We start from the raw sequence: 9,841 nt of genomic DNA, 5'->3' as shown, positions 1-9,841 counted from the left end.
GAATAATAAGGATATTGACAGATGTCACAGTCATCATAGCCTTTAGCTTTCTGACAGCACATATAAAATATAGAATATTTGGATACTCCAATAATTCGATTGTGTTAAATGTTACAATAAAATACCTTGTGATAAAACTAAATGAAGGATTTTTTTTGCCAAAAGTACACTTTGTAAACGAGCATATTAAAAATTAGGGGATTATATTCAAGATGAATAGTTTGCCAGTTCTTCTTACCCGCTCTACGCCCTTGACTTGCGTGACTGGTTGTAATGTAATTAATTTAATTTGCTTTTTTTTTAATCCGAGTTTAGTTGCGGAAATTGAGCCCACCTAAAACTTAAAACCTTTGCGTTTTTGTCGTTCATAAGTGTACATGTTTACCTATTTGAATAAAGATATTTTTGAGTTTGAGTTTGAGTTTAAATATGAGAATGAAAGATTGCTTGGAAACATACTGATGCTGCTCCATAGGACAATCATAGAGCCTTGACAAAATCAATTGGTGGCTGATCTAATTTTACATATTTTATTATTTTATGTTTATCTTACACACTGTTTTACTGTTTTTATTACTTTTTAATGTATAATATTCTACGGTTTCGATATTTCTAAATATGTGAGGAATATGTATATTAACAATACAGTAATTGACCTGTATAGGAGTTTTTTTCGTCACTAATAATTATTTAACTATTTTATACAAATATTGTGAAATCTATTTTAAAAGAATAAGTGTGGATTTCTTGCCCATTCTTCTCCACACGAAAATACCTTTTGGAAGGGGCAACTAGAATCATCTTTATATTTTATTTAACGTTCAAAAGTGAAATTTTAGTTGGTCTAATTGAAATAAATGATTTGACATTTTTTTGATAATTTATAGCATATTGTAGCTAAAACATAATATAGGTTTTATTGTGAAATTTATTCTTGAGAAGACCAAAGCCAGTTTGAAAGTTGATTAACTTATGGTTAAATTTAGAATCGTCGGTAACACGACACTCCAATAACCAGTAACAATAATAGATTATAGAGCATTAGATAAACCCATATAGCAGCTGTTAAATGTCATTATAATAGAGAGGTGACAATTTTACCATAATTCAGACGTTATTGTCCATTACGATAGCTGTGTATTATCTATAATGAACACACTTTAATGACGTCATTTTATTAGATAGTTGAAAATTGGTATTCGAATGTTATAATGTATTTATGTAATTTTTTTACTTAAATTCGTTTCATTATAGATTTACAAAACAATGTAGTGGAATTTTTTTGACTACGTGCACTGTAAATTAAAAAAAAACAACATTAATTAATATTAATTAGTTTAATAAAACTTTTAATTGAATTACATGTTATTGTTATTTTATACAACATTTACAATATTCTTAAACTACGTAGTAATAACAATAATTACAAATGGCCAATTAGATAGTTAAAATATTTTTTAAAGACTTTCGCTGTTGTGGCGGTGCAACTTTAACGCCGGCAGCATCTGTCAGCTCTGTGTATCGCGGTACTTATTTGTTAATCCAACAACGCACTAGCATTCATCATTCTTTAATTAACACCCGTGTATTGAACCCAAGTGTCACCTACAAATGGAACAAAGTTGCAGGTAAGACTCATTATTGAATTTTATTCTGCCCGCTCGCACCAGATTTGTTCTTGGCCGAAGGTGGAGACGGGCCTAACGTGTCCATACAAGTAGCATCCTATACCAAAGCTTGTTGCATTCTCTGAGTTTATTATTAGGATTATGACGCACAATGTCATTATTCTCTCTAGACCGGCAAAGGTGACTGCGGAGCCATTCTTTAACCCTTCGTACTTCTTTAACGATATTATATATAATTATATATATATATAAGTATATATTAAAATAATATATTATTAGATGTATTTAAGATGAGTTTATATTTCGTTTAAGCATTCGAATAGTCGCTGATTTTAAGATATGGACAGCCTACCGACCATTCCGTAATTTACTGGAATTATACGTGTCTCACGTTGCGCGGTGTCAGCATTTATTACCCCGTGGACCCTTCTTCATATATGTATTGTCTTAACATTGTTAGTTTAAAATATTTGTTTTTTTAAATCTTAGACTGTAGGTAATTAACTGACATGTTTATTTATGTATATTTCTACAACGCGTGAATATTTCTGGATAACTAACGAATCACGAAAAGCTTAAGTTCTGTAAAAAGTTCACGTTTATATCCCGTTAAAGTTTTAAGTTAAATACTTTATCAAGTAGCTGAGGTGGTTTATGCAATCTAAGTGAAACCGGTTTTAGTTAGTAACAATAAGCCGAAGTGAAACTATAAATACTTTAATTTAATCCATATCACGGGTTAATAGTTTGCGTTGTGAAGTTCTCATGTCATTCACATGTGTATATTTTATTTCTTTAAAATGTTTCAAGTGTTTGAGAGCAAAGAACAAAATATAATTTTGTTAATACCATTTCCCTGATCCGTCGCTGAAATTCGACAATCAATGTATGGAAAGGTTCCGCCGGGCAAAACAGACCTGCAACAAAGCATTGCAGAGACATAGAAAGAAATTTGATAAGCCTCACAGGACAGATCAGGCCAGTTTTCTACACTAATCTCTGATCCCAGTATATATGAGTTTTAATTAGTTACTGAATCCATAATATTCGCTTACCAAAGTCCGACCCATTTATCTCACTCTAAACATATGTAAGTCGATTGCTATATACATAACATTTGTGCACGAAATGCCTATTGTAACTAACGCACTTAATTATATACCTAGTCTCAAAATACCTATCTATAAGTCAAAACTATATATTTCTTTTTGTTCATTGTTTTTATCGTCCATTCTACACTAGCTCTAAATACAGACAGTAAATTATTTTATTTTGTTAATGACGTTCATAAGTGTAGGTTACCTACATAAATAAATGATATATTTATTGTCTTAAATGGCATTCCTGTTGAGTTTTATTTACCCGGCTAGGCCTTACCACACCGCTTTGTCTTATATCGATCTGTCTGATATAGATCTCTTCCAGGCAACCACTATTTGCTAAACTACAATCTTGTATGCCACTAATATTCAGCAAAATATTAATTCTCTGCGCGACTTTTTAACGACCATTTTTACTACATTGTATGTACATTTGGTATGAATAATTTGGTGATTGCATTTGTTTTACAGTTTTCATATCCAGGGCCACGCCTTTATGCCTGGCTATGGAATTCATAGGTTCCGGAAGGATTATCTGATACACCGAATTAGACACAAATAAACAAACTAATAAAAAAAATTATTACATCAAGAAAAGTTATCATAAAACTATTTTTTCAATAAGTATACAAAGTGGTTCTGAATCTGGAAAAAAATGCAAAATTTTGGTACGTAGGTACTTAAAATAATTTGATTCGAGCTGGGATTAAAATATCACCGGCAAAGAATACAATGATATGAAGGAACCCTGTCAAATAACAATGACATTTAAATCGTATTAACTTAAATCTTACGAGGCACATGCCAATTTCAGCTCTATTATACAGAACTAAAGCTCAATTTATTCTAAAACCGTTTTTAAAAAACACTCTCCATTAAAGACTTTGCAACTTGACCCAGTAGTATTTACCTATTCATTTTTCAAAAAAGGAACTTAACGCCCAAATCGCTGCACTAATATTCAACAATAAGAAAAATAAACGGCTTTGTATAATTCACCAAAATTCAATGTAACTACTTTATACTTTAACCACCTTATTGCATTGAGATAGAGTATAAAGTTGCGTATTTAATTTATTACAATGACAATATTTAAGTGGTAGCTAAACAGAGGCGAAAAGAAAAAAATAGCGCCCTTCTTTTTTTAAATTGTAATTCGTAGGTTCGTGTTGCGAATGCGGCGTTCTAATTTCAAAACATCAGTAGGTGTCATTGGACACTCCCTCTTGTGTACGGTAGACGGAAAGTTTTCCGTTGAGGATAAACTTGGAGATAATTTTTTGGTATTAAAATAATATAATATATTTCAAGTATACAATTACTTAAAAATATTTAATGAAATTTTCTGTCGTCATTGAATAAAGTGAAAGGGCTATATAATTAATGTGAATCACATTATTTTTGATGCAATACTTTCTCACAGCCATACAATCATGACAAACATTTGAAATAGGAATCGAATGTTTTTAAACGGGACGCGTAAATGCTGTTCGAATTGTCACTTTAACGCGTCTCATTTCAAATTGTATTATTTGTGTCACACCCTCGACGTTAAGCCTCGCTTTAAACGATATATTGTAAAAAAGGTACATCTTTGTAATTCCAGAAATTACTAAACACTTTTTGTACACATTTAACTATCACCGTGACTATGTTAATCAAAACTAAGTATAATGTGTAAGTACAATAATTTACTTAATATTTTACATCTTATATGAGTGAGCAAATACTTTTTATTTATGAACTGGAAGAGATCTTATAAGTGGAATGGCCGCACCTTAGCCTCATAATAATCTGAAATCTTAATTAAGTGTTCAATAAATTGATAGCACTAAGGGTGACCCTATACTTTGTGTATGTGTCGCAGTAAAGTTATTAAATCGAAGAGTTAATTGAATCTCTGGACAGTTACTTAAGATCGAAATTCAATCAAGTCGCTAGCATTAGCATTAAAATGTTTAAGTATCTGTCTGACCGAAAGCCAGCGTATGGATAAATAATGTAAAACAAGATGGAGGGCATGACAACAGCTGATTACTTTTAGAGTCTCTCTTTTGGCAAAGTGGTTTTTTGTTTTAAATTGTGATCTTTGGTGAAATTGTAAACATGTTGTCGACTCCGCCATGATTATTTCATTTGTTATTAATTATATTTCGGTGTGAACATGAAGAACTAAGAGCTTGGAAATTCCGTGTTTCGTTTTATTGTAAAGCGTTAGGTTAGGTTAGTCTTGTTGCCTAGGAACGTTTAGGAAACTAGTTAAACGTTCCGTTCACTCACTTGTCTCACGGAACTTTAGCGACTAGATTGAATATCGATCTTTAATTAACTGTCTAGTGATTCAATTAACTATCTGATTTAACTACTTTACTGCGTCATATGTATTGTATAATATAAGTGATTGCCCAGTTCTATATTTAAGGGTAGAGCTTGGAGCTACATCTAAATGATTGTACATGTGTGTGTATTATTTAAAAATTCAGCTAGCTATAAAAGCTATCGCTCGGCACCAGAAAGGCCGCCTCTAGGCCTACTTTCTTTGGCCGATTTTCTAAGTATGTAATATACTACTGCTATGTTTCATATAAGTTCTTTATTTACACAGTTCACCGTCCCGTATCTGAACCATAGTTCCTATTAAAAGGTAATAAACAACACTGTCTTTTGCTCCTTCAAATCAGTGGATCAAGTATAAATGATTGAGTGTACTTAAGATACTGAATTGACATACTTTAAATAACTTTAGGTATACCAGGTATCCAATATATTTGAAGATTAATACCAGCAGCTAAGTTTCATCATCGGACATCGAGGCAGAATACGACCGTCGTTCCACAACTAAGCGTTATTTAAGCCAGTTATTGCCGCGCACTGTGTGGAACCAGCTACCCACCAATGTATTACCGAACAAATTTGACTGACGGTACTTCAAGAAAATAACTTACCGATTTTTAAAATGCCGGCAAGCACTTGCAAGGTAATAATGTGTCTATGGGCGACGGTATCACTTGACATCAGATGAGCCTATTCGTTTGCCTACTGTTACATTATTAACAATATTTCAGTTATCACAGCCACGTCCCAATCAGGAGTTGCGCCTGGTCTTTCGTAAAAGCATTAACTATAGTCCATTTTGTTCACCGTTCCTTCGATTAGGAAACTTGAAGCAAAGTAGCTGAAGCTCACACAAAAAATTATATAAGTTTCTCAAGTGTAACGGGGGCATTTTTTTCCATGGGCATTCGTTGGCATACGAATGGGCACACGACATGATACTATCTCGTATCAGTTAACATTAAACGGAAGTCATTTAATTTATAATTACTTGTTTATTTATACGATTACATTTAATGCGATTGTTTAATTGAATTACTTTGGATGTCTTGTTTTTTTATACTCGTTAGTCGTTTGTTTTAAAATAAAATTTATCAATAAGAAAACATTAAAGACACATCACAAATACAACAAACGTAAAAAATTATATACAAGTTATAACTTTAGAAATGTCCTCATCTATCTAAAAGAAAAATAAAGCTATATGTATAACACCCAGCGAAATGGAGTACAGTAATACACCAACTTATATTAAAAAGGCTTGGTTTTTGTAAAAGCGACAAATTTCTCAATGATTAAACACACACGAAGTGTCGATTACAATAATTATGAATTATGTATCAATTTCTATCAAGTCAAGTAATCAATAAAACTCGGTACGAAAACTTATAAAATTGAGGAAGTTTTTATAAATTTTCGAATAGTCCCTCTTACCAATCAAATTGTACCTATTAAATAAAAAATAAAATTAAATATTGTAATATAGGATAATAAATAAGTATAGGTAAAAAGATGTTTTAAAAACAATACTGTGACGCTAGCAGCTTTCACAGTTTGCCTCAGCCTCAGATTTCTGTATCTGTTTTATGATTTGTTAATCTAAGCAAGTAGGTGATCAGCCTCCTTTGCCAGACGCACGCCGAATACTTTTTGGGTCTATGGCAAGCCAGTTTCCTTACGACATTTTCCTTCACCATTCATTTAAAGTCCATTGGTATGTGGACGGGGATCGTACCTATTACCGATGAGAGTCGCACGCTGAAGGCATCACTGCTCATTTAACATGTCAACTCCACATAAACTGAATAAAACTATTGTGTTTACGGATATTTTTCGTTTCGGCATAGAACAGGTTAAGCCGTACTCTAGGCATTTAGTCACGAAATCGTTAATTATATTTTTTAATGAATAACAAAGTTGCCTAAGTTCGCCAAAGGGCAGTGTTCTTGACCGTTAGCTATCTCGGTTAGATCGCTTAGTCACTGATAATGGCGAATGTATAATTTCTCATTTTGCCAGAATTTTAACCATCCCCTAATTTATGTTGCAACGTGTGTTATTTATTGCCTTTTTGTGGGTCAAGCTTATCAGTTAATTAATTACAAGTTTTTTTTTTGTGAAACCAAGTGCATCTCAAAGGGACGTTCTCAAATTGTTTTGATAACCATTAAAGTCATAGATTGTAGACTAGACCAAGGTGGTCTAGTTTGACAGACACATAATCCTGAGGCCTTGCTAAAATCCTGGCTATTAGCCGTAACTTCGTTGTTATCTGTCAAAATGGACGCACAATTATACGTTACGACTTATTAATAACAGAATTTGTGTAATCACGTGTGTTATAATGTAAGGGATTTTGTGTAAAAAATTTAATTTTCTTACTTAAAATTATTTCAACGTTAGTTAAAATGTGACGAAAGTCAACTAATTACAAGTTTTTATAAAACGAAGTGCATCTCAAAGGGACGTTCTCAAAATATTTTGAAACATTAAAGTCTTGGTCTAGTTTGAGTGTGGCTCACAATTCTGAGACCATATTCAATTCCTGGCTGTTGAGTCACAATTTTTCTATTTATGTAAAGAATTAAAATTTGGTTTTACGTTATAAGACATCGTGACGGTATGTTCATTTACATAAAATCATTCATACATCATTAATACACAATTAATTTTTAAGGATGTAGAATGAGCAGTGTTAGCCTAGTGGCTTCTGCGTTCGATTCTTATCCCTGAAGTCGTAGGTTCAACCCCGGCTGTGCACCAATTATTTCTATGTGCGCATTAAAACATTCGCTCGAACTGTAAAAAAACGTGAGGCTTGCTATAGATCCAAAAAGGCGACGGCTTGTGTCAGTGACAGGAGCCTGATCACCTAACTTGCCTATTAGATTAACAGATGAACGTGTACAAGATAAGTGGAACAGTAATTATTACCATTTTATCTATCCAGAAATCAGAGTAATACCAATTGGCCGACAGCCAGCCCAGATTTCGCTTTAGAAGTGAGGCTTTGCTTGAGCGAACAGGGGGCGGACGGGCAGGAAGCTCATCTGATGTTTTTATATGCCCATGGACACTCTTAATGACTATGGGCTTGTGAGTATATTGCCAGAATTGGTACGCTCTTTTCTTGAAGGACCTGAAAGTCGAACTAGATCGGAAGTTCAGTGGGCAGCTGATTCCACATAGAACGACGGATTTCGAGATGATACGGGTGGAATCGTATTCTGCCTCCACGTCCGGTGATGAAACTCAGCTGCTGGTATTTATCCTAACAAATCCTTTGACGACACTTTGAATTAAATGAATGCCACATTCATTTTCTTTAAAAAATCGTTGCGCTCTTTTCTTGATGGACCCTAAGTAAAATTGCATTTATTGGACCTGTGGTACGATTACTTGGTTCCATAAATGTCAGTTATATGTTTTATGTATAACATTTAAAAAATTTTACATTATAACATTTTTTATTCATAATTATGAACACAACTTCATTCATATTTTCTTACTTAACTAAGGTATGATCAAGGTGGCAAACCGTAGTGACCGTAGGCTTTTAGTGCTTTGGTGCCGTAACTTTAAAAAAAATGTTCAAAAACTATAGAAATAATTAAAATCGTGCCAGAAACTATGGCATGCTATTAGTCAGAATAGCATTTTGCTAGACATTTGTAAGCAAGCACAAATAAATCTGGTAATACTAAAGAACAATGAAGTTGGAATAAAGGAGTACTTTATCTTTCTCCTTGAATAAACCAATATTAATTCATACATTTAATTCTTTTATTACAGACAAGAATTACTATTAGGTCCTGCGGTTGTTACTACTCATTAATTTAACAAAAAAATCGTCGAAGTATGCCTACTTCAATAATAAAAGAAGTTGAAGAATTGCATATGATTTTTATTAACAATAATTATTTATGGATTTTTTGTTACCACAGCATATATTGTACAAAGTATCAAGTCACGTGTCATTAAACTAAATTTTAATTGTTGTAAACGCACGTTTATAATTAAACAGATCATTAACTGTTTTGTTTCGGCTCAAGAAGCGTGCGTCAAAATATATTTAACAAGGCACATATTTGAATGACAAATTTGTATGCAACCATGTTTCAATTTTGTAATTTGAAATGTTAGACAAAGTTACCTGGATATTGTTGAAAACTAAAAAAGCCCATATATTAATAGCAATAAGGCTTTATCCTACAATTGTATGAAGGTAAGTTAAAAACATGGTTCCCAAATCGATTAACGCATCCAAACGCATCTGCCATTCGAAATTTGAATAATGACAGGTTTAAAAAACAAACATGGCGGATACGGAACCCACTATTAGCCGTAATTTCGTTGTTATCTGTCAAAATGGACACACGATTATACGTTTCGACTTATCGAGTAATTAGCACGCAATTTGTGTAATCGATAACTTTAAAAGCAAATTGAAAAATAAGTCTATCCCTTTGTCATGAAACAATTAAAAGGGAATGTACGTTTATTATTTTGAATCAGGTTAAACACAGTTAAGAAAGAAAATGTAACTATTTAAAAACAGCAATTCCCACTCTTACCGAGCAAAAAATGTAGTCGATTTCGATAATTAAGTGACAGATGATAACAACCGAGTCACAATCGGGTGGTGGCGCGTGGCAACACTCGGAGGCACGCGCGATGCCGCGATAACATTCCAAATTCAAAAACATTCCAAATTTAATTAAATTAAGATTCCGGAAAGCGCTCATTTGATCTAGCTACGATTAGGGTATACAAATCGAA

The sequence above is a fragment of the Pieris rapae genome, chromosome 2 (assembly GCF_905147795.1).
Source record: "Pieris rapae chromosome 2, ilPieRapa1.1, whole genome shotgun sequence".
Taxonomy (NCBI): Eukaryota; Metazoa; Arthropoda; class Insecta; order Lepidoptera; family Pieridae; genus Pieris; species Pieris rapae.
The sequence above is the reverse complement of the archived record's forward strand: the minus strand, read 5'-3'. Positions refer to the sequence as shown.